General features: G+C 37.8%; 1 pseudogene; it reads left to right on the top strand.

The window, feature by feature from the left end:
- The first annotated feature begins 222 nt into the window (after positions 1-222).
- LOC116631599 overlaps positions 223-24,633 on the top strand; it is a 53,371-nt pseudogene continuing 28,960 nt past the window's right edge.

Raw genomic sequence — 24,633 nt, 5'->3', positions numbered from 1 at the left:
ACATACCTAAATATACTTTTACATAGAAGCATATTGAAAAGAAGTAGACCTTTTTTTTCAATAAGCTTTGGATTCCTATCATGCTATGAGGCAACATTTGGACAGTGTCCATGGTAATCTGTGCAGTGGTCCATGCAGCGCGCATTTTAAATTGGTCCTTTTAAGTATAGCATTAAGTGGCTGCTCATAAACAGGACTGAGCAATTTCTGAGTGGGAGAAGAGCCTTCCAATCCTTACCCATGTGATCTGTAACACTGATGTGGGTGTAACATTTATGTCCAGGATATGATTATGTAGCACATGGGGATAGTTCAAGGTAAATACTTTTATTTTATTTTTTTCTGATTAAAAAAATGTGCCTATTTGCTACCATTCTCTTAGAAAATGAACCAAGAATATTAGAAAATTATTTTGTGTTAGCTTTTCTTATAAAAATTCTTCTCTGCATTGCCTCTGTTTTACCTAATCTTATCCAAGGCTGATTTCATAAGTAGTGTGTTCTGGTACACTTCCCTTATTTCAAGCTAGGTCTTCCTGACATACGGTGAGAGGAGCTCTATTAATTGTCTGTCTAATTTCAGTATCTGGGGGCTTGACTTTTTTAATGTTAGCTATTTGGATTTATTCAACATGTATTTATTAAGCAAATTTTTGCATCACCTATAATGATAAGCCCCAGGGAGAAAATGATGACTAATCCAGGCCTGCAAGGTGCTCTCAAAGTGGAAGGGGAGACATTCTCTAAAAAAGGGACTGATTAAGCGAGATGGGAGGGCAAAGGAGAGAAAAGAATTCTTTTTGCGGTATTACGGGAGCTCTACAGAAGAAATGATGTATGAGCTGAGGCTTGAATAATGGGCATGAATTTATCATGTGGTACCCTATAGTGGGGGTAGTGGGGAAACGTTCTAGGCAAAGGTCTGAATTTATAAAAAATAAACCCAGCTGTTGAATTTCCATCCTCAGAGGAAGTTGTCACAACTAGAGACCTGTTTATCTTTTTTTTTTTTTTTTTTTTGCCTTCCTCACTGACTATTCTAGTCTTGCCATTTTCCCTCTTGTCTTGTACCTGATTTTCTTCCAGAGTCTACTGAATCAAGCACTTCGCCCAGTATAAACATACAAGACACCCAGCCTAACAAAGAGTAACTCTATTCTGTGCTGTTTATTATGCTGCTTTCTCTGTCTGGGACAAACTGATTACTTGGTTTGGAATTTTTTTTTTCTTCAGTTGGAGACAAAAGCAATACTTTGTATTCTCCAGAGCTACCTCAGCCTCTATGCAATAATCCTAGAAAAGGAACAAACCTTGCATTCCCATAGAACAGACAAATAGTATAGGCAACTCATCATTCTAGCCAGGGCTTCTTCTAGGCCATGTATTACTTCAAGAGGCTCACATGAAGTAAAAGCTAGTTGGAGATTGGTCTCCCTCTGTGTTTTTATTTTATTTAATGTTTTTGAATTGTGAGGCTTGTGGGGCTCAAGTGCCCTTCAGATAGTTCAAGATAGACAAATCTATAAAACCAAACTAAAACAAAAACCAAAAACAAACCAGGAAGCAAAACGGCACCTTGTCTAATATTGCAATAAACTTAGACCTTTTGTGTGTAGGAATGGATGACAAAAGTGCTCTGTGTGTAAACATAAAGTGAAGATTTATTGGAGTAAGGTGATGAAGGCCTCAACAAGGGGCTAGAGTGAATATTCTTCGGAGAACATCAATGACATTCTGCTCCATTTCATAGTAGGTAAGACAGTAAATCTGCAAAGTAAAAAAATGGCTTCCCTTCAGGCTTACATGAAATGTTTAAAGACATCGGTTTCCACCAATCTTAGTTACAGTGTTACACAGAAAACAAGGCTAAATTGTGATTTAATTCTCGCACATGTGTTCTTGATTTCTCTCTTGATTTATGTGGAGCAAAGGATTCCGTTTATGACCCCTGAGATTATCTATTCTTGTACTAACACCTGTTTTCTCCTTTGCTTTGCATAAATGATAGTCTCTCTTTGTCTAGGAGATCATTTTTATATGGTATGAGGAGAGAATTCTATCTTTTGCCTCTGGAAACTTACATCCCCCAGCCCCCACCCCCCATTTTCTCTAATTGCACACCATACAGTGTAATATAAGCATGGCAAATGTGATGTGGAGGCTCTGGGCTGATTAATATTATTTACTGTGATACTTCTGGTCAGTTGCTGCAGAAATGAGAGGCATCAGACCTTACCTAGAAAGAGGTAATTGGAGCCTCTGGTTTCATTATCTTCCATTATCTGATTTCTGCTTTGCTAGTGTTAGAAAATTCTGTGATTGGGTTGACAATGCTAGTTAGTTCCACAAATAGTTATTAAATGAATGTGCAAGACTTTGTATTAGGTATGTGTTGGAGGGGAGCTGGAGGGGTGAGGGAGGAGTATCATGGGCAAAGATAAATAAGAATTAGTCCTTTTCTACAAAGACCCTAAAAGTCTTTGAGGGGGGAAGGTTGACCTGTGAACAAGAAGGAATGAAATGAGTTTTATAGTATAAACATAAGCACTGTGTTCTGGCAACCTAGGAAAGGCGAAAGCTTTAGAAAAGCCAGTTTCTCTTGAGCTGTAAAAATCCTAACAAACTGGAACTCATTACTTCTAGCTTGATATATTCTCTGGAGCTGTGATATGAATAGATCCAACTCCATTTCACATATATATTTCAGAATTGCCTCTGGTTTTGGATTTTTGTGGCAATGTATTTTATAGACTGAACTGGTTTCAAAGGCAGGTAGTACATAGTTAAATAGCTATAAAATTCAAAGTATTTAGTTTTAGAAACCCAACTTTTCCAAGTCTCCTTTGTCTGGGCAGCTTTATCTTCCATGCTGTCTTGAACATCAATACTTTTTGTTGTGGTTCAGGAAGTTTCGATCACCAATTCACTTCTCTTCTTTTTACACATTATTTTTTCTTAGTCATGAATGAGCTTCAGGGAATCTATGTCTCACTGTAAGTGTATGTAAAAATTTCTTTATGGACATTTTTCTTGGAACAGAGTCCATTGTTTTCATCAGATTCTTAAAAGGGGACATAAGCCAGATAATGTCAAACTACTGTATGTTTTCTATTCATGATTTTATCTACTGTCAATATTTCAATGCCAACTAAATGCTGATGACTCTAAAATCTGTGTTTCTAGCCTAAATATCCCTTGAGTTTTATTATTTTTTTAAAATTTTTTTATTTTTTAGATTTATTTATTTATTTTTAAAGATTTTATTTATTTATTTGACAGAGAGAGAGATAGCAAGAGCAGGAACACAAGCAGGGGGAGTGGGAGAGGGAGAAGCAGGCTTCCTGCCAAGCAGGGAGCCTGATGTGGGGCTCGATCCCAGTACCCTGGGATCATGACCTGAGCCAAAGGCAGACGCTTAACGACTGAGCCACCCAGGCATCCCTATTCTTTTTTTTTTTTTTTAATATTTTATTTATTTATTTGACAGAGAGAGACACAGCGAGAGAGGGAACACAAGCAGGGGGAGTGGGGGAGGGAGAAGCAGGCTTCCAGTGGAGCAGGGAGCCCAGTGCAGGGCTCGAACCCAGGACCCTAGGATCATGACCTGAGCCGAAGGCAGATGCTTAACTACTGAGCCACCCAGGGTCCCAGGTTTTATTCTTATGTGTCCAAATGTTTACTATTTATCTTTGCTTCTTTGGGCCAATAGCGCAAACCCACCAATTCCAAGATTAAATTCATGATCTTTCATTCTAAATCATGCCTACATATTTTTCATCTTCATTGATGTCCCCAACATTCAGTCACCCAGCATTAAAAAAATGAGAATCATTTGGCTAATTTTTTACTTGTCTTTTAAGATAACTCAAATAGCACTTGCTTCTAGAAGCCCCTCTTGACTACCCAAGCCTGGCTGGTTGCTCTCTTTTGGGATCCCACAGCATCCTGCACATATCTCCAGCATTGCTCAGCCATATATTAATGATCTGTTTATTTTTTTCTGGTTCCCTCATTTGTCTGCAAGTACTTGAGGGAAGTGACCATTTCATACTTGGTTTTGTGATTCAGCACTGAGGGCAGAGTCAAATCCTCGGTAAATGCTCAGGAATCAATTAAGAGGAGTAATTAGGACTCTTCAAAGAATATATGCTATACCTGGCTTCCTGAAATTCAGACATAGTGACAGTGGCTTGAAATATTCTAATTTCATGGCCCCTGAAAGTGCAGAGGAAAGAAAGCTCTGTCTAATGTGGTCTGCTAGAATGAAATTATTTTAAAAGTCAGATCTTAATGCCGATTCTATGTCACTCGGTGGGGAGGAGACGCCAACCGTGTGGTCATAGCCGATTTTCTATATGTTCTTTCTAAACTTGACAATCCTCCTCTCCAGAGAAAAAATTCTATCAAGTTAAACATTTAGGTTTTAAAAATAATGTTTTAGAATCAAGTAATTAATAATTCATAGTATCTTGTGGCAAATTGTGTTAGATACAAGCACAAAATTTCTGAGGCTTCATGAATTCTGGTAGAAGCACAAAAGGACAAGCATGCCAATACTTTGCTCACTGCATTTAAGACAGAAATGCTTTCAAAATATGGACTTCTCAAAAAGGAATTAGAGAGTGGTCTTTAGTCCTTCACCTACCAAACATCTTTTTAGTCATTGTAGTTGAGTTCCATACTTTTCAAATGAATCAGAATTTTGTTTCCCTTCCTCTCCTCATAGGTTAAGGGTGAGGGAATACCTCCCTCTACTCTATGCCATGTAAGACGGACTTAAGAGAAAGTGGTGTTTGCCAGAAAGAGAGCCTGACATCTCATCCTAAATGACTGGTGGGTGAACTGTAGAAAGAAACCCATCCGTCCCCGTGTCACCATGGGAACACAGCTGAGTGCAGAGAGAGTTCTAGGGGGAGGTTAATGTGCGTCCTCTGGAGTCTGGAGCCAGAAATTGGGCCCTGACTCTGGCTTGGAAAATCCTAAAGATAAGAGGCTATGTGGAGATGCCCCTGAAGATTAGACCAATGGAAGAAGGCTATAGGGCTATAGGAAGAGTGTCCTATACATCTAGATTTTGGAAAGACAGAGAGGCAAGCTTTCTCATGGGTTCATTGAATACTTGGTGAAGTAGCAAGTTCAGGGGAATCTTAAAAGGACTCTGCCTAAGAGGTCTGCTTATTAGGACAAGGTATTCCCAATAAAGAGGCTGAGTGGGGTATACCACTGGGGCAGCAGTGAGTGCTCTAGGAATGGTGTTGGATGTACTGTGTGCTTGTTTGTGTGTGTGTGTGTTTGGGGGTGGGTTCTTTTCCCCTAATTCCATTCTCCCTCTCTACCACCTCAATTGTTGAGGGGACAGAAAAAATGTTAGTAATGAGGCAGGTAGAAGAATAGGAAAGACCTTGATAAAAACTGAAAAAGTAAAAAAAAAAAATTTGCATTATTGGAGTGATCAGGATATCTATTGTACTCAATGCTATTAATGCCCTCCAAGGTCTCCTTTCTGCCTGATGCATCAGTCTGCCAGCCCCTGTGGATGTTGGCTGCTAATAGCTCACAGCAGCTCTGTGCTGCTGAGACTTGCCCTTGGCCAAACAGGAGCCACCTCACCCTGGAAGCTCATGAATCTCCCCTTAGCTAAACCTAAGACAACTAGTATTTTATAGGAATGGTCAAATTTCTGCTGCTGCTAGGATTGGATGTTAAAAATATTAGAAGTATTTTTGGGGGGTTGGAGGGAGATATCTATTCCTGGTAATAGTGAACTAAAAAATCTAGAAAAAAAAGTGTCTTACAAAAAGTCTGTTGGAAGCATCGAAGAACTACCAAAGCAACTACAACTTGAGGGGCCAATGTCTTGGAGAGAAAAGTGCAGAGAGGTAAATTTGATGACCAGGGACACTTTTCTCTTCAAGGGACTGGCCAGTTCTAAAGAAGCAGCAGAGAGGCTGAGAAATTGAGCAGATATTGATAGCTGCTGGAAGGTTGAGAAGCCCAACTGAGCTTTTGGTGGTCTCATGCACTAGGGGACAAAAACTGGAATTCAGGGCCAACTCAAGGAGGAAGACCTTGACAAACCTTCCAGAGTCTTAATTAGGCCCCTGGACAGCCTATACCCTAGGAATGAGGATGGACCAGAAGTAGACCAGCCCCACAAAGCAGACTATTCTCTGATCAGATTAAGATGATCTTTCTCTATTCTGTCAGAAGCAAAAGTAAATGCTATTTTGAACAAGATAAAATTATCTACAGTCTCAAACTATTTCTTCAAATTTTGATATCTAGAATTCAATAAAAACTTACTGGCAATTCCAGGAGATAAGCTTATGTTTCTGAAAACCGGGAGAAAACGCACAACAGAAACAGACTTGGAAGAGATCCAGGTACTGAAGTTATATGACAGAAACTTAATGAACATGATGAAAATAAAGGGTAAGATGGAGAATTTAAACAGATAATAACTTTTAAGAATAATCAAATGGAAAATTTAGAAGTTAAAAATAACAACTGAAATCAATAACTCAATAGATATGTTTAATAGCAGGTAAAAAACTCTTAAGAGAGAATTAGTGAATTGGAAGATAAACCAGAAAAAAATCTCAACATAAGAGAAATGTGGGACCTAGTTAAATAGGTCAAACATATTTTGAACATATTTTTCATTGAGGGGTACATTTAGAACCCTTCAATGAAAAAAGAAAGACTTTGGAATAGAAGCCATATTTGAAGGGATGATGGCCAGGAATTCTTCAAAAATAATGAAAGATACCAAGAGTCAAGGAGCACTACAAATGCCCAGTAGGATAACATAAAAAATACCATTCTAGGCATATCATAGTAAAACTACTGCAAACAAAAGAAGAGAGAGTCTTAAAAGCAGACAAAAACCAAAATAAGAAGTCATATCATCCCCAAAGAAACAATAGAGGTTAGCTAACAATGAAATTATCTATTCAAAGTTTTGAAAAATTGATTTGAATTATTTACTCAAAATTGTCAAAAAATAAACTGACCTAGAATTCTATCCCAGTAAAAAATGCCTTTTAAAAAAATTAAATCAAAAGACATAATTTTAGACTCACCCACACTCCCCCTCCCAAAAGTCAGATAGTTTTATTACTAGCTGACCTGTGTTATAGTAAATACTGAAGTGAGTACTTCTGAAAGATGATTCCAGGCAGGAGCATGGAGAGAAAAGAGAGAATGAAAAGCAATGTGAAGGGTAAATATATGGGTAGATCTAGATGAATTTTGAAAGCATAACACAATAAAGTAACAACAACAACAACATAATAATAAGTAAAATTTAAATACCTAGCGGGTGGACACATGACGAAAATAGAACAAAAGGCTGGAAAATGGATAAACAGAACTATATTGGTCTATGATCCTTGCTTTATGTTGTGGTCAAAGTCAAGGATGCATGTTTTAATCTAGGGTAACCCTTAACGGAATAGTACAATTATAATAAACAAGATAATAAAAGGGGAGAATGGAATAATAAAAATATTTAATTAGAAAACAAAATAAAGCAAGAAATGAGAGCAAAAGGAGCATGGAACATATGAGGGAAAGAAAAATTGTATAGCAAGAGAGTAGATTTAAATCCATATATATCAGTAAGTGCATTAAATGAAAGGCTAAATACTCCAATTAAAAGACAGATACTGTCAAATTGGATTAAAAAACCCTTTATGCTGCCTATAGTGAACAACTTAAAAATAAAGGTGCAGAAAGGTAGATAGTGAAAGATGACAAAGATATTCCTTATGAACATTAACCAAAAGAAAGCTGTTTTGCTAAATGAATAACAGGCCAAGTAGGCATTAAGGCAAGAACTACTAGAGGGATATTTCACAATGATAAAATGGTTAATTTGCCAGGAAGTAACACTGACAAATCTGCATGGATATAATACGAAAACCTCAAAGTTCATAAAGCAAACACTGATAGAACCAAACTGAGTCAAAGGCAAATCCACAATAGTTTTAGGTAATTCTGACATACCTCTGTCAGTGACTGATAGGATAAGCAGAGGAAAATAATTAGGAAGGATCTCGAAAAGCTGACCATGTTTAACACACCTGACCCAATTAACAAACCGGAACACTGCATCCGACAACTGCAGTGTGATCTAAAATGAATCTCAGCCAACTTCCAAGTATTAAATTCATACAGAGGATGTTCTCTGATCACAGTGGAATAAAGCCAAAAATCAGTCATGAAAAGATAATTAGAAAAATCCCTAAATATTTGAAAATTAAGCGATGTGCTTCTAAATAAACTATGGGTCAAAGAAGAAATCACAATGGAAATTAGAACTTATTTAGGCTTTAGAAAGAGAACTGGTATCATTGAACTAAAATCCTAACTGCAGCTGTCAAGGAGCTAGCCCAAGGATCCCGAACAGAATCTTTCTTTCTCATTTTCTTTCTGTAAAGGTTTCAAGGAATTTTGTATATGTGACATGGAAAGGCCATGGTAGGGTTTTTTAGGTGCTTATTCTATAGTTCACAGTATTCATCTTATAGGTAATATGGTCAACTTATAGTGGCTTTCTGGGATAATCATGATAATAATATTAGAAATACTGAACACTGTGCCCAGGCATAGAAGTGATATTTCTATCATCCAAAAGATCTGTCAGATGACCTGACTCCTTTCTTTTTCTTATTTGTGTAAAATGTTTCTCTTCCCTGGAAAAAATCTGGCAGATGTTTGGGAGCACAGTGAAGCACTTCACACCATTATTTAACCAAGCATACTGTGAGAGGTAATTAAGATTCCTGGTATCTGTTTGCTCAAATATGAAAGGAAGGGATCTATAAACAAAATGAGACAAATTAGATATTTTTGTGTTCAGAATAAGGCCAAAGATGGCACTTTAATATTGTTTTTATGTGCAAACTTTCAAAAGGTTGCTCCTTCTTAGGGAAGATTACATTATTAAATAATAATAATTATATCCATAAGTTAAGAAATGGAAGATGATGTCATACATTGCTCTTTCTATCCCTCTGATGAAGATCATAGGCTTCTAGTGCCGTAAGTATTCAGGGCTTGTCACATTAGGGACTTTTAAAAGCCTATGAGGCCGAAAGTTGTGCTAAGTTATGCTAAAGTTAGTTCCTGCGCTCCGAGGGCCTTAGTCTTCCATTGCAGGTTATCACAAATTAAATGTCACAGATTAATCACCGGAGCTAGATTTAGGGGGTTAAGGAGCTTGTTGGTTCTCTCCTAGCCCTCCCATAGTTTTCACCTCCAAACCACCAGCCCATCAGCTGCAGAACACTGTGGGCTTCTGTCAGAAATGCAAAATTCTTCCTTGTTAGGATGAAGGGGCTGCGTTTGTAATATTGTGCTCATAAAACAAACTTCATTCTTTCCCCAGTAATTGGCTTCCTGCTGACAGGAGCGCTAAAGAGATGTCTGACAAGAGTTTGAATTGGTGTGTTTGTACCTTTCTTATGTATCTCTCTCCATGCACTGTTTATATTTTCTCCTGTTAGCACACCCTTCACTTGCTAAAGATGAATTTGAATTTTCAATGTCTTCTTGTACAGTCTTATTAGTGATTTGTAGTTGAATCCAGTGCTCATGCCTTCGTAACTGTAAAATTTGTGGTTATGCTAGACTGCATAAAATCATAAGGTCCTGGAAGTCTGAGTAGCCCCAAATGGCCCCGGGTTGTTTGTTGTTGTTGTTGTTGTTGTTGTTGTTTAATCTTTTCCTGTTCTATGCCCCTTCGTTTGTCCAGAAAGACTCACTTAGATTTTATAAGATGCAAAAGATCTATTTCCAGTGTCTTGCCCTTTTGTCTATTGTGGAGTACAATTTGACTCCTCTTTCTGAAGACAGTTCAAATCTGCTTTAAATGATTACTTTTCGGGGAAAAACATCCCGGATCCTCAAGTGCTGAGACTGCAGTAGTTTTGGGGCATGTATAAATAGGTGACTAAATCAGAATGGAAGTATTTCTGAGGACAGTTGCCATGTTAAAGCAGTAACAGAGATGCTGAAATGTCTTAGTGTCAGGGCTTAGGGCTGCTTTTGCTGAAATAATGGGTGAGAGAATTCAGAAAGAGGGTTTTGCATCTGTACTTATAATAACATTCCTTCCTCATTCCCATCCTCCCCTAAAACCATGAGATGGAATTGCAGTGATGAAATGTGTTCCTATTAAACTCTATAAAGAACACAAAGTAGGAAATTCCAAATGTTTTCTGTCTTCTTTTTATCAATTAAGAAAGTTTACATTTAAAATCTGTGACTGGAATACAGATCTTAAATACATAAACTAAGGCAGCAGTTTAAGAGACTGTGGTCCACAAAGGCAGGACTAAATCACATGAAAATCAGACATGATACTGCTTAATGAAGAGCAAATTGGTGAAACAATGGAAAGGCTTGGATTCCAAGCTTAGTTCTCCTATCTACTTCTTGTGTGACCTTATTAGAACAAGTCCCTTTGATTTTTCTGGGCCTCAGTTTCTCCAAGTATAACCTGAATGGTTTGGGCAAATGCTAAGGGGCCCATGAGCCTGTGAATTGTGCCTAGGGTACTTATCAGACTTGGATTAGTGTGTAGCAAGTAATTGACATATATGGTAGTGTTGTTATTCTAAATATTTACCAGCCCCAGCATAAGTACTCACTGGTTAAAATGGAGGTTTGGTATAAACAACCAGTAGCACTGTACCTGTGCAAGCTAGCTACAACTACACTTAGGGGAATGAAGCCCTGGCTATTTATGTCAAATTGCTAAGGCAAAAAAGCCTTAGGAATCACCAGTCCCTGTTCCTGTCTTTCTAGGTTGTTGCATCTTCTGTTAGAAGAAGCACACCTTGATAATGAAGAATTGCTGCAGAAAGATGACACATGTGCCCCAGGACACAGGCACATGATTGGAGATCTCAATAATGTGGTGGATTGTTAGCATAATGGCACTGGTGAATCATACCTCCCTGTATCCACACCCTCTCTTAGTCTTTTCCCACACTGACTCTGGCCTTGGCTTGCTTTGGCAACAGGGCATTAACAAATGCAACCCAAGCAGAGACATAACAAATGCTTTCTCATTAGGGCTTGCCCCATCTCTTGCTGCTTTTGGGACATAGCTGCTGTGTGAAGAAGTTTTCTGGCCTGCCGGTGACCCATGGTACAGCTGACAGCTGGCACCATTCACCCCTAGATATATGAGTGAGGCTTGGACTAAAGAGCCCCCTATGAGCTGACAGATGACGATAGAAACATGAGCAACCCCAGGGGAGATCAGAAAAGGAACCACCCAACTGAACTCCACCACATCTGCTGACCATGGAATCAGAGCAAATAAAATGGCGGTCATTTAGGCCACTAAGTATTGGATTGGTTCAATATACAGCAATAGGTATTTGATAAAACAAGAAAGGAATCTCCAAGTAGGTGGAGGGGAGGGCCATGGGTGGAAAGGAAAGAGAGGTGAGGTCTCCTTCATTATTTTCTTCCTTGAAGTTGGGATCAAGGATTTGTGTCTAGTTCCTATAAACAGATCCTTTCTTCCTAGATGGGCCAAGAAGCTCCTTCTTACCTGTCTATCTGGTCAAGCACACTTGGTTTCAGGAAAAACATAGGTAGCTTATCCCTTTCCCTCTTAGTGAAGCACACAGGTAGGTTTTTCCCTCTTGTACTTTCCCCAGTCGCAATTTTTCCCTTTCAGAATGCAACAAGGATCAGTTGGCCTGGCTGTTTCTTGTTGACTCAGTGGGTGGCTATTATCAAGAAATTTCATGGAATATTATGAGAATGACAGGGTTCTTGGGAAGGAGATGAGAAGATAAGCTTTTAAAATGTCTGGGAAATGGGATATTTTCCAAATGTCTATATATAGCCTGCAACCATCTTGCCTTCAGCACATCTTTGAGACAATAAAAAAAATCCATTTTATCTTTGTCCTTCTGTTTCTGATATCTTCCCTCTGGCAGCATTGAGTCAAAGAGTTGATATGAAACAAAGCCCTGAGGACTTCTGCTTTTTGTCATAAATGACTCTAAAATTCGACAAATACATAAAGGCAACTATTTTCAGGTATTGAACAACAAGCGGCACAATCCCCCAAAGAAGGGAAACTCTCCCTATGTCCATCCAGATCTCTGCCCACGTTTCCAACTGTGGTACAGAAAGCTGGAGTCCATGGCAGAGAGTGATGGTCCAGATGACCTAAAGAGGCAGATAAACAAGTTCAGGGCTACTCAAGTGGATGGAAACTGCACATCAGGGCACTTGGGAGGAGGGAGCTGTGCTGGGGTGCTGGATGGTAAGAGAGGGAGTGAAAAATCTACATAGGAGTTCTCATGAATTCTTCACTGAGGACTGGGACACATCTTCTGGGGGCAAGATCACACAAAGCTTACTATGGTCTGAGAGTGAACACTACTGGAAGATGTTGGAGTTCTGACCCAGCCTAAGGAGAGAATTCTTGTTAGCACCCCAAGCATTTATCTGAGACACCAGAAAGGTCCAACACTAGAAGCAAGGACCATGTCTTATAGTAAGGCCTATTCTAGACCCACCCTATTAAAGCCTAAAAATCCAAGCTTTGCCAAAATCTTCAAGAGACACAGAGCTTGGAAATTGAGTCCACTAAGTTATAAGGAACAATCAGAGCTTTCCATAGCCTGAAACCTAGGCTAACAAGTTCAATTTACTAGCCAATAATTAATTTGCCTGTCAAAGACATTACAAGAAAAAAATTTATAAACTAATGTCCCTCATTAACATGGATGTAAAAATAAAAATTTTAGCAAATCAAATCCAGCAATAGCTAGAAAAAAGGGTAACACCTCATAACCATGTAGGGTTGATCCTAGAAAAGGTTTAACATTTGAAAACCAATACATGTAATCCATCAGCCCAGCAAAATAAAGGAGAAATAAATAATCTCAGTAGATATAGAAAAAACATTTGATGAAATTCTTAACAACCACATATAAAATCTCTCAGCAAATTAGGAATAGAAGGAAAGTTTCCAACATTGATAATGAACATATTAACTATATCTGTAACAAATACCATAGTTACTGATGCAACACTGAATGATGTTCTTCTCTAAGACTGAGAATATGGCAAAAATATTTGCTCCCACCACCTCTATTCAATATTGTACTGGAGGTCCTAGCTAGTGATGTAAAGGAAAAAAAGAATAAAAGGAACAAAGATTCAGGAAGACTGTTTTTAATCACAAATAACATGACAGAAAAACCTGAGTCTATAAAAAACAAATAAATAAACAAGGAAACAATTCGAATTAATGGATGAATTTAGTAATGTTTTAGGATGCATCCAAGTTAAGAAAAATCAACTGTATTCTCTATATTAGCAACAATCACCTATAAAATAAATACGAAAAAACCATTTAGGATAGTATCAAAAACAAAATACTTTTAAATAAATGTAACAAAAGACATAAAAGATTTGTGTATAGAAAACAATAAACATTCCTGAGAGAAAATTTAAAAATTCTAAATAAAGAGATATACCCTGTTTATGGATTGGCAGACTCAATATTGTTAAGATGTTAATTTTCCCCAAATTGAAATATAAATTCAGTGTAATGCCAACCAAAATTGCAGAAGTCTTTTTTTTTTTTTTTTTTAAAGATTATTTATTTATTTATTTGACAGAGAGAGACACAGAGAGAGAGGGAACACAAGCAAGGGGAGTGTGAGAGGGAGAAGCAGGCTTCCCGCGGAGCAGGGAGCCTGATGCGGGGCTCGATCCCAGGACCCTGGGATCATGACCTGAGCCGAAGGCAGACGCTTAACGACTGAGCCACCCAGGCGCCCCTAGAAGTCATTTTTTTTTAAATTGAGAAGCTGATTCTAACATTTACACAGAAACAAGCATAGTAAAACAAGAATAGTAAAAACAATTTTGAAAAAACAAACAAAATTGGAGAAATTACACTACCTGGTTTCATGACCTTCTATAAATGCTACAGCAATCAAGACAATATGGAATAGTCGAAGGGTAGACACACTCAATGGAACAAAAGAGAGAATTCAGAAATAGATCCACGTGTATGTGATCAATTCGTTTTGACAAAAATGACAAGGTAATTCAATGAGAAAGAGATAGGCTTTTCAACAAATGGTAGGGTAACAACTGGATATTCATATTAGAGAAAATAAACCTTGGCTCAGGGTACATAACATACAGAGAAATTAATTCAAAACAAATCACACATCTAAATATCACAGATCAACTATAAAACTTCTAGGCGATAAGGTGGAAAAAATATGCATAATCTTAGGATAAGCAAACATTTCCTAGATAGGACACAACAAGCACTAATCCTCAAACTTAAAAATGGTAATTTGAACTTCATCAAAATTAAAAACTTCTTCAGGATATACCATTAAGAAAATGAAAAGCCAGTCTATTGGCTGGAAAAATATTCATGCATATACATATATCTGGCAAAGAACTTATAATCAGAATGTACAAAAAACTCTTAAAATTTAATAATAAGAATGCAAATAACCCATTAAAAATGGGAAAAGGACTTAACACTCTCCAAAATGAAACATAGAAAGAACATATACATCTTAATAATAAGGAAGACAATCCGTTAAAACAGGAAAAAGACCTGAACAAACACTGCACCAAAAACATATGGAAAATACCAATAAGGATATCGGAAGATGCTCAACATCATTATTCATCAGGGAAATGCAAATTAAAACCACAGTGAGATACCACTTCACATATACCTGAATGCAAAAATTTAAAAAGACTGGATATCAAATGTAGGTGAGTATGTGGAACAACAAGAAATCTCTCACACTGTTGGTGAAATGCAAAGTGGCACAACTATTACAGAAAATGGTTTGTCAGTTTCATATAAAAATTAGACATGCACTTACTATATACCCTAGCAAATGCACTTGTACGTATTTGTCCCCCGTTCTTTCAAAATAAAATCATGTCCACCAAAGACTTGTATATTGATGTTAACAGTAGCATTATTCACAATAGTCCCAAATTGTAAAAAACTCAAATGTCCCCACAGGTGACTGATAATAAAGAGTAGTATATTCCCATACAATAGAGTAATACTCCGCAATAAAACAAACAAAAAGAAATATGTGGAACAACATGGATGCATCTCAAAAATATACTGAGTGAAGGAAGACAGACATAAATGAGTACACATTGTATGATTCTTTTTATATGACATTTAAAAATAGGTACAACTAACAGTGGATACCATTCAGATCAGGGGTTGCCTGGATTGTAACTGACTGCAGAGTAACACTGAGGGAAATTTCTGGGGCTGGTGGAAATATTCTACAGTGATTTCATAGTGTATATACTTGTTAAAACTCATTGAGCTGGACACTTAAAATGAGTGCATTTTACTGTATCTAAATGATGCTTTAATAAAATTAATTAAAAAAATTGAAATCCTCTAGTGATAAAAATAACAAAAAACAATAGCAAAAACAACAAAAAGCCTTGAGGAATATCTTATTCAATTTTCTTTTTATTGAAGAAAAATAATTTATTATTCATCTCCATTCAGCTGTGGAGGATATAAAATATTGAATTGTAGTGTCATAAAATTTAAGGAGAGTGTAAATTTTGATTCAAATACAACTATGATTAAACCTTTTCACATTTGTTAATTTAAACTTTACAAAGGTGAGAGAGGCATTAATTGCCCCATTTTTATAATAGAGAAAATGAGCTAAGAGAGGTTAAATGGCTCACCTAGAGTCATAGTAAAGTAGAAACTGGGATTCAAACTCAGGTCTTTTGGCACTAAATTCAATGGTCTTTCCACTATACTATGTTGTTTGTCTTCTTATGCATCCCTTTTAAAATACATTCAATAACCAAAGCTAATAATATCTTTTCCATTGCTAGGCCTTAAGTTGCATTTCCTTTGATGTTATTAGATAGAAAAAGACTTTTTCACTTGGCACTGAGTTTTTTTTTTTCTTTCCAGAAAGCTTCCTAATCACTACATTTCTAGAGATGCAGGGATCTTTATCTTTCTCGCAGGAGGTATGGAATCTTTGAATAGTCAAATTAAATTGAATCTTATAAAGCATTTTTCTCTCCCCAACCTACATTGCTGATGAGTGTAGAAATTGGTACAGTGGGGCGCCTGGGTGGCTCAGTTGGTTGGGCGACTGCCTTCAGCTCAGGTCATGATCCTGGAGTCCCAGGATCGAGTCCCGCATCGGGCTCCCTGCTCAGCAGGGAGTCTGCTTCTCCCTCTGACTCTCCCCACCTCTCATGCTCTCTCTCTCTCTATCTCATTCTCTCTCTCAAATAAATAAATAAAATATTTTAAAAAAACAGAAATTGGTACAGTATTTCTGGAGAGCAATTTGGCAATAGGTATCAAAACTCTTAAAATCTGGCCTATCCTTGGACTGAGCAATTACCCTTTTGGGAATTTATCCCAAGGAAATTAGAGATGTGTGTATGGGTTTATGTGCAAGGATATTCATCACAGCATTATTAACAATAGCAAAAAAATTGAAACAAGCTCAATGTTTGTGTCAGAGATTGTTTTTTTTCTTCCATTGTCACATGTCTTCTCCCTTAGCAATAACCCTGGTTCATAGATGGGCAGATTGCCACCCAATAAAGCATTACATACATTGGCCCTCCCTTATAGCTAACTTGTGGCCATTGGAAGTGTTGTGTGTGAACACTAACTAAGATAGTCAGTCTCTGTTCTTTGGCCATCTCCCTTTGGCTTACTGGACTGTGGGTGTAATGGTTGGACCTGAACCATTTTGGAACATGAAGCCACTCTCTAAAGATGGCAGAATAGCAAGACAGAAGGACTATGGAAACCCCCATGCATGCCTTGAGACTTAATTTGCATGAAAGAAAATAAACTCCAATTTGGTTTAAGCACTGTATTTAAATTTTCCTTTACAAATAGCCAAATTTAATCTAACAAACACTATGCTCAACAGCAAAGGGATAATTAAATTATGATATATACATAGGGTATAATACAATCAACTGTTTAAATGGCATCATGTAAGACTCCAGTAACATGAAATAATTTTCACAATGTAAGACTAAGAGAAAAAGAATAGGCTACATTCAAAAGCAGGATATGGATATTTGTATATATCATTTTTTGTTATATAAACAAGTGTGTACATTTATATATAGATATGTTTTTCTATGTACACACATATATCTTTTGTATGTATATAGAGAAAAATTATATGTAAATATACACATATAATATAAAAATACATATATAATAATAAATAATAATAATAAATATAAAAGGTTGCCAGCTCTTTGAATAGTGGAATTACAGATTTTTTTTTAATGTGAGGTTTACTTGTGTTTTTCACATTGAGCATGTATTACACTGATTACAAGAGAGGAATAGTTGTCAAAATAAAATAATCTTTTTCCTAAAACAAAGCAAGTTTAAGTGTGATTCACTAATTTTAAAGAAAAAGGCTATATATCATAACATAAATAAAAGAAATGGAAATTAAATATTGAGGAAGTCTTGTATTGTTATAGTGTGCATTTTAAAATATGAGCTCCTGTTGCAGATCTTGTTATATTGATGCATGAATGGTTATGATTACTTTTAACCAACTGAGCCACCCAGGCGCCCTGGTTATGATTACTTTTTAAAGCTGTATGTGAACCAATTATTTAGTAGAGGGGTGCATGTATATACATTATAGCTCCTACTCAAATAGGATGTGAAGCAGAGGGACATTCTAAAGATGACATCTAGCGGTTGCTGTGGTAACCTTATGGGCTACATTTTAGTGATCTTTTATGTCAATTTCTAGAGTTGGAATTGGCATATTCTTAGCTTTAATGTGCAGAAAGGAGACAGCAATTGGTGGTTATTAACCCTCACAGACTGTATTTGTGGTTGCTATTCAGCTTTAAGGAGAGCAGTGGAGTCACAGTAGAGGTATTGAAGAACAGCCCTAAAATGATTAAAGGAATCCAAAGCCTATCTTAGAATTTTCATGGCAACTTTAAAGAACTGTCACTTCTGGTAATAATAAAATTTCATGATTATTATAGAACACTTACAATGCATTACAAGCACAGTGCTTAGTGCTTTATAAACATCATCTCATATACATCTGGTCCCTGACTTAAACCTTAGAAGGGTCCAGCAAAGTGGTATTATCATCATTATTTTATAACAGAATACAAAACTGAAACTTAGAGAGTTTAAATGAGTTGTTCAAAGCCACATGGTTAGGATACAGTGGTGCCAGGATTCGCATCCAAGTCATCTGTCCACACACTTACCCCGCTCTATGCAGTGTTCAGGGGATTGTCCATGATACGTGGTTTGGGTCTATTATAAATATTCCCTTTAAGGGAGAAACTGCAGCAATGCTAGCTTATCCAGTCTACTCTTAATCAGCTACACTTATTAACAACAACCACTCCGAACATGATACTGTTGCTATTTATAAAAGTATGATGGGCCCTTCTTATGACATGGAAGTATACAACCAGGCTTACAAAAAAACTGTGCCATATCATAACTTGATTTGGAGTCTAGCTCTATGGTAAGGCAGAATGGTGGAAGTGGGGAAAGTCTAATTACGGTGTTGGGAGGCATGCAGTGGGAGAGATGCATCACAGCTGAAGCAGTGAGAAGGGGCTTATCCCCAGAGAGCTAACCTTTGAATAGGCTCTCCAGCCTGACTTCTCAAAGAGCAGCCCTGGAGGTGCATTGATGGCTTGTTGCAAGTACAGAATCTCTGACCCAACCCTAGACCTACAGAATCCAAATCTGCATTTTACAGGATCCTCAGGTGATTCGCAGCCACATTAATGTATGAAAAAACTGCTTTAAAGAATGTGTAGCATTGTAACAACACAGGCAGAAGGAACCACCCTGTAGACACAGGGAACAGCGTGAGCAAAGGTGCGGCAGTAGGAATAAATGAAGCAGTTCCAGAGCAATCTCACACCTGGTTGAGCTGTAGCATAGACAGTGGAGTGCAAGATATTGAGTAGGAGAAAGATAGGGCTGAATTCACAGAGGGTCTAAGAGTTCTATCTTGTTCTAGAGGTAGTGGGGATAATGAAATATTTTTGATCAGGAAATGATAATTTTTATTTAATAGCCTCTTTAATTTTATAGAGTATTTAAGTTTTGTGATAAATTTAGAACCGAACCTTTGTGTAATAGGTAATTCTTTCATATATTTCCTTTCATCTTCACACTACCAAACAAATGTGTTATTAATAGGTGTACGTTTAAGGATGTTATTAAAAGACAATGGAGTAAATCCTGAAGGCAAGCAGGAACACTTGAGAATTCTATAGCCGTCACCCATCTGCTGCGAAGGGTTGGATGGGTAAATTGACTTGGGAGATTTAAAAGTCTACCCCACGTTGTCCTCAGGAATAGATGGGGCAAGCAGATGAAGTATTGTCCCACTGTATTTTGCCTTGGTCAGGCTCTCTGCTCTCAGTCTGAGAAGGGACCTCAAATCCCTTCCCCTGGGCTCCTTTGATGAGGTTTCCGGGAGAGACAGAAGCTATTTTGTAAAGCTGTCAGCTGTCCTAAATAAGGGAAAGAGATAAAGCAGCCAGGAACAGGAGAAACAGATAAGAGGTGAATTCTCAGGAATGAGGGGGAGCCTTGTCTGCCTTGGATTAAAAGGAGAGGGGAGGAAGATTTTGGAAGGGTGGCGGTGAGTCAACCGATAGAATCTTCAGCTGCAGCCTTCCAGCAGTGTTAGAGAAAATGAGTCAACAAAGACATCCAGTGGCTCGCTGAGAGACAAAGGTCAAGAGAGGGATAGGTGCAGCGGGACGCAGGACGTTTCATATCGGGATGGCTGCATTTATCAGGGTGGGTGAGCTGGAGGGAAAAGGTGAAAGATAAATAAAATCAGGCTTTCTGCTCTTGTACGTTGGCTCCTGTTACCTAGGACATTCTTTGTTCCCACCAGTTGGTGACTTAATCAGTTCCCTTAGGGATGCTTAAAGACTGATATAGGATCTTGGAAAGATTTGCATTGCTCCCAGTCAGTATTGGGTGTAACTGCTCATGATCTGACATCCTTGACATCTGATACACTTGACATCCCCCAACACATCTCATGACAAAGAGTTGCCATTAAAAGACCCCATCTGGAAAAGGGAAAACCACACACAGGGGTCATTGCCCATAGCATGTAAGCGTATCCTGTTGGCCAGAAGATGCCTCACTGAGGTGTGGGTTCCCAGATCTGCCAAGATGGCCTCCCCATCCTTTGTCCTTTGTGATCTGAGCTGGGTATTGGGAATATATTCCAGGGGCTTTTCAAAGGTCACGTGCCATTTTTTTTACTGGGGGTTCAGGAATTTCAGTCCCTTGTGTGCCGGGCAATGGTTTAGTGTTTATTTGCATCTGGTCAATTCCACAATCAAAGCTGGAGACAGGGCTCAAATTTACTCACAGTTTAGGGATCTCCATCTCCTGGCAACTGCTCTAGATACTCTGTTCATGCCCTTACCCCTCAGCTTGAACGACTTCCACTTGGGCCTCTATAAGGCCACTCAAAACAATTTCTTGGGGTGGAAGTCATAGCTAATGTAGGCCCCTGTGTTCCCAGGTTGCATCTTCTAAATGGCTTTTCGTTGTGGGGAGACTGTCATTTTTCTTAACTTAGATATTCCAGACTTAGAGGGAGTCTGAGAGGTATCGGAGGCCTCAAGGCTCTGTGAGACCTCGGCGTTATCTTCCTCATTACTTTTCGCCCATGGTTTTTTAATCTTATTTTCTTTTTTGCACTAACTTTAGTTTGGTAGAGACAAATTTGTTTTCTCTACCCTTAAAACTTGCCAAGATTGCCAACTTTCAGCCCTCTTAGATTACTGACCTCAGTTAGAAAGAGACTATTTAGTGACATTATATTTTCTTCTCTTTCTGCTCTCAGAGGGACTATATTTAGTCGGAGACTATCCTTTTCTTATAAATGTAGCCAAGCCCTTCCAATCCCTGACACCCTATTCTCTAGCTTTAATAGACACATCTGAATCCCAAAATATGAGTAATAGTTTACCAGTGGCTATGCAAATACATAACAAGAACGTAGGTCAACCTCTTAGTATGGTAGGTCTCCACAGACCTCAGCTAATTACACTTTTAGAGTCTATTCATAACAATTCCTTTCTCAATTTTGGAATCTGTTATGATTGTTTATGGAACAAGTAACAGAAATCCAGCTGCTAATTGTCCTGAACGTAAAAGGGGGATTTGCTATTACATTTAAATGAAAAGTTTAGTGGGAGATCAGGCATGGTTGCATCTAGGTGCTCAGTGCCATCTCAGCGTTTCTTTGAAAAATGTTGGCTTTATATTCAGGCAAGCACTCCCAACCTGGTGGTTCACATCCCAGCTTATATCTTTTTAGCTCAGCAACTCTAACAGAAAAAAAGAAATATCCCCTTCTAAGTGATTGCAGAAATAATCCTGGACCTGATGCCCAACGGCCCTGGTTGGCCTGCGTTGGGAAAAATGTACCTACCTGGAGAAATCACTGGGAGGATGAAATATTTTACTTTGACTAAGCCTGGGTCATGCGGCCATCCGAGCCCCAGGGGTGGAGGCATCTATCATATGTTTCTCACATGGATCGATTTGGTGAAGAGGTGGTTTCTCAAAAGAAAATTGGCTGCTAAGCAGGCAAAAACAACAAATATATGCCCTGATAGGTCAGTTTTGAAATGGACTCAGGAAACCAGTTTTGTTACATGTGGCTGCACCAAGTCTTGCATATTACTCAATGAGTCTCATTGCAGAAGTCTCACATAATATCAAGTTCCATATACTAAGCTTTAGCAAGTTTTCTAGTTTAGAATTCAGATGATGTAATAGGGTTAAGAATTATGCAGAAGTGGCATATGGTGGTGAGACCCTCACAAATATTCCACAAATATTAATGAACTCCTTTCATGTGGTAAGCAATGTACTGGACAGTGGGATTCACATTTGATAAAGACATGGTTAATAGGTGGAAAGGCTCATAATGGGGGTAGGAAGTATACCTTTGAACAAATAAATCACAACATGATAGGCAAATGCATATAACAAAGGATACAGTTGTCTTTTAATACCCACAAAGTGGTAGGCACTGGGCTTTTTGCTCTCCCCACATTTTCTCACTTAAACCTCAAAGCAACCCCTCAAGGTAGGCATTATTCCCTAAAAATGTTGAGATTTGTAGAGAGAAAGTTTTCTGTGGTTGGTCCATTCAGCTGGCAAGTAGCAGGAGCCTTGGGGAAATCCTATTTGGGAACACTATACTTCTGTATTTGGGAATACTGGGAAAGCAGAATCATTCTTTAAGCCATCCAATAACTTTAGAATCATTTATTTTTTTCCATCTTCTCCATCCCTTAGAGCTTATCTGTCAGGAAGTCCTACCAATTCTTCCTTTGCAATGTTTATCAGTTTTTCACCCTATGCCCCTTCCAACTCATTGTTCAGGTCTTTAACATCTTGTACCTGGATTGCAGGGGCCCTGTGACTGGTCTTCTCCTTGCTTCTAGTCTCCCTTTAATTCATTATGCTACAGGTGGGTTTTGAGGTGGGCAGAGGTTGTAAACCACACTGCCTCAGTCGTTTATTTAGCAAATATTTATGATAAGTAAGTCATCATGTGGGATCATGGTTTAAATCTTCAATTAAAACACAATCCTTTTTGAGGATTTTACTAACGTTGAGGGAAGGCAATCATCTCCCTTATTTGTCATAATGGAATACACATCACCAACTCCTTGCTCCACAAACCCTCAATGCTTTCTTACTGCTGCCTTAAAAGTGTTTAAACTCTCATGTCTCCTCAGGCAAGGAAAACAAAAGCAAAATTAGACTAGTGGGACTACACCAAAATAAAAAGCTTTTGCACAGGGAAGGAAACCATTAACAAAATGACAAAGCAAACTACTGAATGGGAGAAGATATTTTCAAGTGATACATCTGATAAGGGGCTAATATCCAAAATATATAAAGAACTTATATAACTCAGCACCCCCCAAAAAAACCAAATAATCTGATTAAAAGTGAGCAGAGGACCTGAGTATAGAGATTTTTCCAAAGAAGACATACAAATGGCCAATAGACACATGACAAGATGCTTGATATCACTGATCATCAGGGAAATGCAAATCAAAACCACAGTGAGATGTCATGCCTGTCAGAATGGCTAAAATAAAAAATACAAGAAATAAGTGTTGGTGAAGATGTGGAGAAAAAGGAACCCTTGTGCATTGTTGGTGGGAATGTAAACTGATGCAGCCACTGTGAAAAACAGTATGGAAGTTCCTCAAAAAATTCAAAATAGAATTACCATATGATCCAGTAATTCCACTACTAGGTATTTATCCAAAGAAAATGAAAACACTAATTTGAAAAGATATATGCACCCCAATATTTATTGCAGCATTTATTGCAGCATTGGATACAATATCCAAGATATAGAAGCAACCCAAATATCCATTGATAGATGAATGGATAAAGAAGTGGTATATATACAATGGAATATTACTCAGCCATAGAAAAGAATGAGATCTTATATTTGCAACAACATGTGTGGACCTAGGGGGTCTAATGCTAAGTGAAATAAGTCAGTCAGAGAAAGACAAATACCATGATTTCACTCATATGGGGAATTTAAGAAACAAAGCAAATGAACAGAGAAAAACAAGAAACAGGCAGAAAGAAAGAAAGAAAGAAAGAAAGAAAGAAAGAAAGAAAGAAATAAAGAAAGAAAGAAAGAAAGAAAGAAAGAAAGGAAGAAAGAAAGAAAGAAAAAGAAAGAAAGAAAGAAAGAAAATCAGATTCTTAAATACAGAGAACAAACGAGTGGTTATCAGAGGGGAGGTTGGTGGGAGGATGGGAGAAATTGATAAAGGAAATTAAAAGTTCACGAATCATGATGAGCACTGAGTAATGTATAGTATTATTGAGTCATTACATTGTATACCTAAAACTAATAGACACTGTATGTCAGTTATACTTAAAAATGTATTCAAGAGTTGAGGTTTAATAAAAATAATAATTTTTACCCCTTCCAAAAAAATATCTGAACTCTTTAGCTTAGCAACAAGGTCTTCAACTATGCCACCCATTCAAACTCATCCCCGTAGTGTCCTCAAATCACCTACTCTATCTTATTTTTTTTTCTTCCAATCGATGAACATGATATATATATATTTTTAATTTTTTTATTGTTATGTTAATCTCCATACATTACATCATTAGTTTTAGATATAGTGTTCCATGATTCATTGTTTGTGCATAACACCCAGTACTCCATGCAGAACGTGCCCTCCTCAATACCCATCACCAGGCTAACCCATCCTCCCACCCCCCTCCCCTCTAGAACCCTCAGTTTGTTTTTCAGAGTCCATCGTCTCTCATGGTTCGTCTACCCCTCCGTTTTCCCCCCTTCATTCTTCCCCTCCTGCTACATTCTTCTTCTTTTTTTTTTTCTTTCTTAATATATATTGCATTATTTGTTTCAGAGGTACAGATCTGAGATTCAACAGTGTTGCACAATTCACAGCGCTTACCAGAGCACATACCCTCCCCAGTGTCCATCACCCAGTCACCCCATCCCTCCCA

The sequence above is a fragment of the Phoca vitulina genome, unplaced genomic scaffold (genome assembly GCF_004348235.1).
Source record: "Phoca vitulina isolate PV1807 unplaced genomic scaffold, GSC_HSeal_1.0 scaffold5, whole genome shotgun sequence".
Taxonomy (NCBI): domain Eukaryota; kingdom Metazoa; phylum Chordata; class Mammalia; order Carnivora; family Phocidae; genus Phoca; species Phoca vitulina.
Note: the sequence above shows the minus strand (reverse complement) of the source record. Positions and strands in the feature narration are given on the sequence as shown.